Source organism: Macrobrachium nipponense, chromosome 32 (genome assembly GCF_015104395.2).
Source record: "Macrobrachium nipponense isolate FS-2020 chromosome 32, ASM1510439v2, whole genome shotgun sequence".
Lineage (NCBI taxonomy): Eukaryota > Metazoa > Arthropoda > Malacostraca > Decapoda > Palaemonidae > Macrobrachium > Macrobrachium nipponense.
In genome coordinates this window covers 59,482,728-59,492,910 of record NC_061094.1, presented here as the reverse complement: position 1 = coordinate 59,492,910, position 10,183 = coordinate 59,482,728, and the positions used below count along the sequence as shown (strand labels likewise).

General features: G+C 36.7%; 1 long non-coding RNA gene across 1 annotated transcript; it reads right to left on the bottom strand.

Moving 5' to 3' along the window:
- Positions 1-285: 285 nt before the first annotated feature.
- On the bottom strand, positions 286-8,384 carry LOC135207526 (uncharacterized). The gene is made up of 2 exons (XR_010312983.1): positions 8,030-8,384; positions 286-1,423 (listed from the first exon to the last, which is right to left on the bottom strand). It is a non-coding gene; the product is annotated as an uncharacterized LOC135207526 (long non-coding RNA).
- Between the last annotated feature and the right edge of the window lie 1,799 nt (positions 8,385-10,183).

Below are 10,183 nucleotides of genomic sequence, written 5' to 3'. Positions count from 1 at the left end.
TTTTATCACCAGAAATACACATCTCTGACCTCTCAATGGAATGCCCGAGAATCGAACTCGCGGCCGCCGAGGTGGAAGACAAAGACCGTACCAACCACGTCACTGAGGCGCTCTATAATGGTATGAATCAGAATCTTTTTAATTAAGTCACTGAAGATGGGGAGGAGGTCAAGTTTTCGCCTGTGGGCGTGTTATACGGTTTTTCTGGAAAGCTTCTTAATAAAAGACGGGGAAAACATTCACTCGGTGACACTCAAGCCTGGGATAAACAAAAACAAAAACAGAAAAAAAAAATTTTTTTATTGACAATTTGTTGCCACAGAAACCACCTTGCCTATCATTAACCACTCTTAATCTGCTTCCTTTACGCAATTCAAATGCACGGTAACTGGCTGACAAACTGAATTGCACGGTAACTGGCTGACAAGCAAGTAAATTAATTAGGGAACTCATGAAAACTCAATTATATTTTGGATGGCACGACTAGGCACAAGTATGCTACCTACTGACAGTTCTTGACCACAAGACTTTCAATTGCTTTGTACAACATACTTCCCAAACCAAATCACTTTCAACTGCTTTGTTCAATATACTTCCCAAACCAAAACGCTTTTAACTGCTTTGTTCAATATACTTTCCAAACCAAACAACTTTTAACTGCTTTGTTCAATATACTTTCCACAAATAACTTTCAACTGCTTTGTTCAGAATATTTCCCACACACAACTTTCAACTGCTTTGTTCAATATACCTCCCACACATAACTTTAAATTGCTTTGTTTAATATTTCCCAAACCAAAAATTTTTTACTGCTTTGTTCAGTATACTTCCCACACATAAATTTCAACTGCTTTGTTCAATATACTTCCCACACATAACATGCAATTGCTTTGTTCAATATACTTCCATCTTTGGAGCAAAAATGCTTACAAATAAAAAAAATCATATATTTCTAGTGACCTGCTCACAACAGACATTCTTCAATACAAAGAATCAGCGTATGGGGGCACAGTATACAATGGGCATCTTCCAGAGATAAGGTTCCTTTTAGGTGTATTATTATAAGCTCAAAGTTGGTCAAAGATCTGTGGTAAATCTTAAAGTTCACTGGAATATGCAGATTAATGCAATCTTGTGTTAAGAGTGCTACAGGGTGTCCATAAAGTCCCAGTACCACTACAAGTATTTTTGCTCAGCAACCATATAACAAGAGTAATGCACTTTTTTGTAGAATGAAATGCTCTGAATGTAAACTTGAGGAAATGTAGAACATTCTACAAAAAAATGCATTACTCTATGTTATTTGGTTTCTGAGCAATAAATACTTGTAATGGTACTGGGACTATATGGACACCCTGTATTTCTAATGTGCGAGTGTCACCTCCAAAGAATGAGAGGAGCTCCATGTCTGGACTTGCAAGTACTGTAATGAGATAAGAGTAATGAATTTTATTAGTATAATTCTGAATCAATTTAAATTTACTAATAAATTACCTATGAGGTGACACTTACTAGTACTTAACAAGTCAAAACTTTCAGAAGTTGCTTAGCAACCTTCCATCCAATTGAAGTAAGTGAATTAAGTAGCAACCTTCCATCCAATTAAGTAAGTGAATTAAGTAGCAACCTTCCATCCAATTAAGAAAGTGAATTAAGATCATTCTTAGAACTACATTGTTTACTACTGTGGGGAACAAAGAGTACGTGATAAGACCTAAGTAGGATAACAATGCTGTCAAGTGAGTGAACAGTACCTCAAGGAGTTGATGTAAAAAGTATGATAGTGGGAGCTCCCAGTTGGGATAGAGTTTATGGATGACAACCCAAAAAGGCAAAAGGAAACCAACTATGAATAATTCTATCACAAAAATTAAGGTTGCAGGAAGCAGCTAACGTTCTGACACAACACCACCTAAACACCTACTGTAGATATTAGTGATATCATCTGTTGCTGATAAAAAAACATATTAAGATGTCCACCCAAGAACACTGCACTCTTGAAATTGAGTGCTTTAACACATACTATATTCAAATCATTAAGAGAAATAAACTCTTTATGATTGGATAGGCCATCACCATGTACCTAAGTTACCTATATACTGAATGCACACCTTTCCACAAGAGCCCAATGTCTTGATTTGAATAAAGTCTATAAAGGAGACCATGGATCCTCTCAAACCAATTGTCCCCATTTACATTCAGCTTATAATGACAGATATTAAGATATGCATTGGCAAGACAATTATCTATATTTCACTGAAGGCTGAACAGTTGCCTTCCCGTTGGCCGAGTGGTTTTCGAGCTGGGCTGCCAATCCGGTGGTCCGAGGTTCGATTCCCGGCTCGGCCAACGCGGAATCAGAGAAATTTATTTCTGGTGATAGAAGTTCATTTCTCGATTAGTGTGGTTCGGCGATCCACAATAAGCTGTATGGTCCCGTTGCTAGGTGACCAATTGGTTCCAGCCACGTAAAAATATCTAATCCTTCGGGCCAGCCCTAGGAGAGCTGTTAATCAGCTCAGTGGTCTGGTAAAACTAAGATGTACTTAACTTAACTGAAGCTGAACTGGTGATTCACAGAAACCAAAGATACGGTTTAACCTTCCCTATGAATTGACGATGGGAAAAAAAGAAGATAGCATTTTGCTGATAAATTCTTCAGAAATTATAACAGAATGAGATATAAACAAGAAGCTTCACTATCTCTAAAAGGCACGGCCATTCAATTCAGCTTATTGTTCTTTATACAAGAACAATAAGCTTTGGCTCAATCAAGATGGAAATGAATGGAATAGAATGGAATATAGAGTTTAGGCCAAAGGCAAGCACTGGGACCTTTGAGGTCATTCAGCACAGAAAGGAAATTGAGAGTAGGTAGGTTTGAAAGGTTTAACAGGAAGCCAACCTCGCCATTGCACTATGAAATAATCGTTAGGAGACGATGGGTAGCAAGATGGAAGAAATATAATATGAATGGAGGTGCAGTAAAGGATTGAAAGGGGTTGCAGCTAGGGACCGAAGGGACGCTGCAAAGAACCTTGAGTAAAATGCCTACTGTACACCGCATTTAGTGTACTGACGGCACAAACCCATACAAGGAAGATAGAAATGACAATTGAATTTACTTAAGTTCAGTCTTAGGCCTAACAGATGCATCAACTTCTCATTGGTCACTATCAATGGTTCTGGGACGTGCATTCCAAAGAGCTTGCCAGCTTTACATATCCAAACGGAAGGTCGTGAACATTTGCTTTCCTTGGTTGCCACAGTGACCATATACAGTACTTTGCCACAACTGAAGTGCAAAACAGTTCACAAAACCCATGATTACTTAACAAGTACACTGCTCAACCACCTATGGGAGCTGGTGGAGACATCATGTACATTATGCTACCTAGCTAGGAATAAAAATTTCACCTTTAAAAGGACAGAATTCCTGTGTGGCATTTCCTAGCAGTCTCAAATGAAACTAAGAGTAAAATCAGAAAAAAACTATAAATGACTAATGCACCTAGCTCCTGAATTGCATGGTTAGGTTGAGGAGTGGGAATGTTTGCATCAATAGAGCAAAATTACATTTCAATAATCAGAGCCATGATCACCTCAACCTGAAGCACTGCAACATTTTACAGGTATCGAAACCAAAGTAACAATCCCACTTTACTATATCAAAAATTAAACTAAAAAAAACATTCATGTCCACCAAGATCTCTAAAACTTTTCATGTCATACAATGAAAATAATAGGTAGGAAGCAGCATAGGTAAGGATAACATTAACAAGCTGTCACACACAATCCCATTTTGTAGTAATATCCTTGGAAAGGCCAATGATGATTACATGGTACAAAGCACAGTTCTTCAAGCTACTTTACCTAACCCCCCTTCTCAGCATAGTCTGGGATACTATGGGCACCGCCCCCTAAAGTCTTATGTGATAATCAGTATAAATATACTGTACAATGCTTAACAGGCCAAACTTGCATATGTAACTGAAGAAAAAAAAAAGAAAAAAAAAACTTCAGTGCTAAATTCTAAGCAATAATGACATTTATAACGAGTGCTTATTCCTAGAGCAGACAAAAAACCAAGAACCTGCACCGCAAGCTTACAATGAGTGTAATTACCAAAAGTGACAAAGGAAAGTAAATAAAAATACTAATAAGCATATGGAATAGAAATGAACAGACATGAGTACTGAATATATATAATTAGTGTAATGCCAAATAGCAATGAAACTGCATACCAGCATTATGTAATTAACATAGCATATATAGCACTATGTAATTAACATGAAATATATTAAAAAAAAAAAGGAATAAGGTGTTGGACGTACGTTACAAGACCATTAACTAAAACCAATGACATTGAAAGGCCAAGGTATAGAGGTTGTGGAATAGTCCACTTTTAGAGAACATTAGTTATATAATCAGCACCTTGTGTAATACTAACTACAACACCTATCATGACCTAACATCCACCAACACAGATACTCAAATGAAATCATCAAATTAGAACTGAGAGAAAGAGAGATCTTAGTGCCCACGCCATTTAACCATTAGTAATCTGTCTTCATCTCTGGATCTACATTAAAAGATATTAGTGCTATTAACGGAAAGAAACTTGACAAGAAACTTGATCATGAATGCTCAAGCTGTGATACAACAAACATAACACTTCTGTACTTCAATGGTGTGTCTCAGCTTATAATGAAGCTGGTTAACACCACATGAGGTACTCAATTTTGCAACCCTAACTGTTTCATCTCATATCTATATATAAGGTAACAGCAGCATACACAGATTAGGGAGCAGATTTTGGGTTTCACAACTTTTTCACACACACCCCAAGCTCACATTTTCTTTTTAAATAAACCCCTATCACCTATTACAGACTGACTGTATTTCACTACAAAATGATTTTCTTCTTAGCAACAATAATCCAGAAAATTGTTTTAGCATCAGCACAGTAGGGAAGCATACCAAACTTACCGTGAATTAAAATTCCTTGTAAGTAGGTACCGCTTGAGAAACACAAACTCAGCAGGTGTGAAAAAATATCACCAGCCTTTACAAACCTAAATCTCTGCCATCACCACCAATTTGAAAATAGCCCACAACGAATTTTTGCACCCCTTTCTGCAATGGAATACAAGCACTGTCAACAGAGCAAGTGCATACAAAATTCAGATGTTGTGACAAACTGAAGGACTGGCTTACTTTCCTAAGCCTAACTATCCTAAAGACATAGTGTTCCCACCCTGAAACCATTGCTCTGACTTCTAAGACTAAAATTGCTCTGTTTAAATAAATAACTGATATAGGCTATGCCATTCTGTCCCACATTTTCTAGTAGTACAGGGCACTTCTGTACTGTAGGACAACCAACACAAATCAAAATGGATAAAGGACCAAAACAACAGCTACTGCAACAGGAGGCTAAAATGCAAAAGCTTTATGTGTAAAATGGTGAATGCCTGCAGCACATGATTTGGTATTCAAAGTTTCTATAAAGGAGACAGGCTGAGGCTGAAAATTATATCTTAAAAAAAAACCATGATACCAACTATGCTGCATTCTATTACTATTCCTCTAATACAGTTCATAATCATCTAGCACCACTGAACAACTGCCACTACAGTTTGTACACAAAACAGTTATAATTTACGTAGCTTGCAACAAAGTGATAAAACAACAAAATAGGCAAAGTGACAATGCAACAAAATAGGTAGAGCCGCTGAATAGTGTGCCTACAAAATAGGTGAAGCCACAGAATAGTTTGCCTATGTTGTTTTGCTAAGAACAATGTCAAGTAGGGGGGGGGGGGGGGGGGTGGTTGGCCAAGTCTAGGTACAGCACCTTAGGATAGGTTAAGTTACACTGAGGTTAGGCTAGGATGAATCTCGCTTGAAGTAAGTCTTTAAAATGCCCATAAGCAGAATATATGACATGCTGAAATATACCTAACCTGCAAAACTCCAAAAAGGAATAATAAATAGTTATATAATTTTACAGAATTTGCCCCAGGCTTGTTTCAATATGAAAAGTATTATAATGTTCAAATACAGAGAAATAACAAAAAGTTATGTTCCTAAAATAAAAAATAAAAACCTTCCAAGAGTAAATTCTATATATAACTGAAAGCCTATAAGAACAGGAACTTGGTGCTCTTACCACATTTTAACTAAACTAAGTAAAGACAAAATATGCATATACATGGACGTATGCTTTCATGTTACGACTTGGCAAGTCATAGATGAACATTGAATTTTTTTACAAAGTATTAAGCTATACATATGATTGTATAGTTAATAATTCTTCTGCATTTTGGGAAACAGGAATGCAAAAGGACTATACTTGCTGTAAAACTTGCAGCTCAAATCATTCTGATATATGCTGACAAGCTCGCTAAACTTATTTTTTCATATTCAGCAGCGAGGAATGGAATGTTGCTTTCTATAATCATAAACAATTTGGCTATATATATATCAAAAGCTTATTAATAAGAGGTTGGTTTGTTTTTTTGTATGGTGTTTTTATGTTGCATGGGACCAGTGGTTTATTCAGCAACGGGACCGACGGCTTTACGTAACTAACAAACCACATCGAGAGTGAACTTCTATCCCCAGAATTATTATTAATAAGAGGGAATAAATCTCTGTACAGGTGTAAAACCTTAAAATCAATCCAATACACTTATTGGGTTATATAATCTAAGAAATTGTGGTGCAGGTATTTCCTTGGAAATAAATACTGCATGCCCTGAAAGCTAAATAACACAGGGTAAGGCCAGGCCTAATTTATCCAAAAATCAGGCTCCCATAACCATCCAGCTTCCTAGACATGGTGAACCTAACACTATTCAACATATATGTTATATGTAACTGAAAAATAATGTTACAGGACCATGCCACCCCCCCCCCCCCACACTCTCTCTCTCTCTCCGTCACTTAGAATTTCACGGTTAGCCTAATTCCCTAGTGGCCTAATGTAATTTTAAGAGAATGTAAAATAACATAACAGACGGGGTCAAATTACTTATAAATGTGAGAAGGAGGCCTAGTTCATACGGTCAAGAACAATTAAGCAATTCAGACTTTCAAGTTGGTTTTGTTTTTGCTCGCATAACTCCGGACGACCTTGAACTTGACAATCAGCTGACTCGAATGACAGTGCCTAGTCAGTCAAGCCCATAATACGGAAACGGTTCATAATACTGTCCCTCCAATAACGTCTAGGTTGAAATATACTGACAATATCCCTCAAATAACTGGTAATTATACCTAGACCTACTCTAGCCTACCTATGTCAAAGTACCTAATAACACGTAAATACGACGACTTTGTTTACATAGGATGGGCGTATCACCAACTTGAGTGACACATACTTAATACTAAACATCCTTTTGGCATTTAATTCTCTAAAGTATGGAGTAAAATTAGTATACCTATGTCACAAATTTATAAATGGTTTAAAAATGTTAAAATCGCAAAAAAAATTCACTAAAACTACTTTGTTCACATACGGCCTAAACGTAGACGTATACCTGCATTACAGGAGACTAACTAAGCACTAAACACCTCTTTTTAAGATATAATTCCAATATAACCATGTTAAAATTAGTACGGCACACTATAATGGTTTAAATAAGGGTAAATTATTATATTTTTCATTTTCATAGCAATCCATTGCGCAGAAAACGGACGCGCATTCACGAGTGATCATGTTAACATGTAAACAAAAGATAGTACGACACACACACATCGCTAAGTTTTTAGGTTTCCACACGAAATAACTCACGAAAATGCACAGTTTTCGTAACTTTATTAGTCATTGAAATCCTGGGAACTCATGGGCACGAACGACGTTCGTGTAGGCTCTAGAAAAAGAGGAATTAACGAAAAGGTTGTGGTGTTGGATGGTAATAACAATGGCCGCCTGAGGAGGACGACTCCGGTTAGGAACAAAACATAAAACGAGGATATCAGGTCAATGACAGAAATAATCGAAGGAAATAAGGATGATAACGTACCTCGGGTTTTTCAGGAAGGTATTGGGAGGGTGAAGGATACCGAGAAGTCAGCAGGGACCAGGATGAAAGCGGGTAATGGCGAGGAATAAACAGTAGGGAATAGGATTGGCTAAACGTATATATATGACACAAGCAGAAGATAGAGGGACACTCGCTCGGGCTAGTTGTATTGCTACGCACACGTAAATGTTATTTACAATGCTTCTGTAATGTAATGACTAATTGTCATATAATATTTTATCATTCATATAGTAATATGTCACAAATATTCTCAATAGGAACTGCTCTCTGCCTTTAAACTAAATAAGAAAAAAAATCATACAGGAACTACTTTATGCAACGACGAAAACACCTAACAAACTGGCACGGTTACGCGGCCGAATTGTCACTCGATCTTCCGTTCTTGAATAGAGGAAAGCAAAAGATCGTTTTAATTCATCTTACTCTCATGATAATAGCATCACTCATTACTGACGACTATGTTTAGTTTATTAGCTGAAGTCCCCTTTTCGATCAAAGCAAACTTTTCAGCAGCGCAGCAAATATATCTTGTTCATTATACTACTGCTACTATGATGATAAACGTAGTTTTCTCTTCATAATGTAACCTATACATGATCCAATATTAAAATTCTTCCTTCCAAAATTATAAGGAACTAGTTTCAAGAAGATGATCCGTTAACAAATGAACATATGCGCCAATTTAATCGGAACAATAGCGCGAATCCCATGGGTGAAGTATTACAGTACAACGTGAGATAACAGATTTAATATGTTCATAAAAACCAATTGTTAACCACAAATGCTAAACTGTTGTGCTTTGGAATTATTAAGACATTTTACATAAAAAAAAGTCACGAAGATTCTTTTGACCTTCTGGGAGCTTCATATACTATAATCGTGGAGCAGGTTTATAGATATCATATATATAGGTATATATATATATATATATATATATATATATATATATATATATATATATATATACGTCCTGTGTTAGCTAGCATGGCACGGAATCGTTTGCATGGCAAATTCATTTTGCTGGATATTATTGATTATATATATATATATATATATATATATATATATATATATATATATATATATATATATATTACTATCTCACGCCAAACTCAGAGGACCTTTGCATCGCTGAAGTAATTAGCCATTGTTGATCAAATCGCTTTTATTCACATTATACTTAGACTGTGCGAACATCAACGAGACAAACAGTAAGCTTAGCTAAAAAGTAACATACCCAACTAAAGTCACATAAGAAACGTGAATGTTCCTGCTTACAAAATCACAAGTTAATCGTTCAGACAAACAAAGAATTAAACAGTGCATTGAACATCATAAAACAGCAACCCAAAAAAGGCCTCCTTATTATACAATGCTAAGAATTCTCCCTCACAGCTGTGCAGAATGGGATCATGATGTTTAAGTATGGGGAGCGAGGTTGTAGCCAGCATTTAGAGGGAGGGTGGGTGGCTGGTTGCCCTGGGGAGGATGGGGGAGGGGTAGGGAATGGAGGGTGCCAAGGGGGCGGGGGATGCTGAGAAGGGGCCAGGGCGGGTGCCTGAATTAACGTACTGAAATAAAGGCATAATATTACTTCAATATACGAGGCACATCTTTTTTCACTTTTTGTCTTATCTACGGTTGGTTCTCCTTGTTGACCACATTTATTTACAATAAGATAGTACTTAGAGTAAGCAGCATTCGCGCTAGACAGACATATCTCTGTTGCTAAATTAAGAAATTGTACAATTTCGTAAGACTGTAAACAGGAAATGCTTGAGGAATGCGCAGATGCATAATAAAAGGTAGAGTTATGTTGGAGCAAAGCCATCTATCAGAATTTACGTATGAGTCTCGTTATAAAAAAATGAGTGAATAAATAAATAGATAAAATATATAAAAAAACTGACAAATGGCATTTGAAACCAAGATCACCGAACAGCTCTCTAACAACCAGGTATTCTGTTCGTTTATTTCCCTTTCAAATTGCATTCGATTTCAACTCGTCGCCCCCTTAACTTTTTAAACCAAATCCGCCTTTCATTCATTCGTCAATTGGTTCAGTTCTATCCGCTCTATGAAGAATTCCATCCTCTACGTGATAGAACATAGGTCTAAAACAACGCAAGCTCC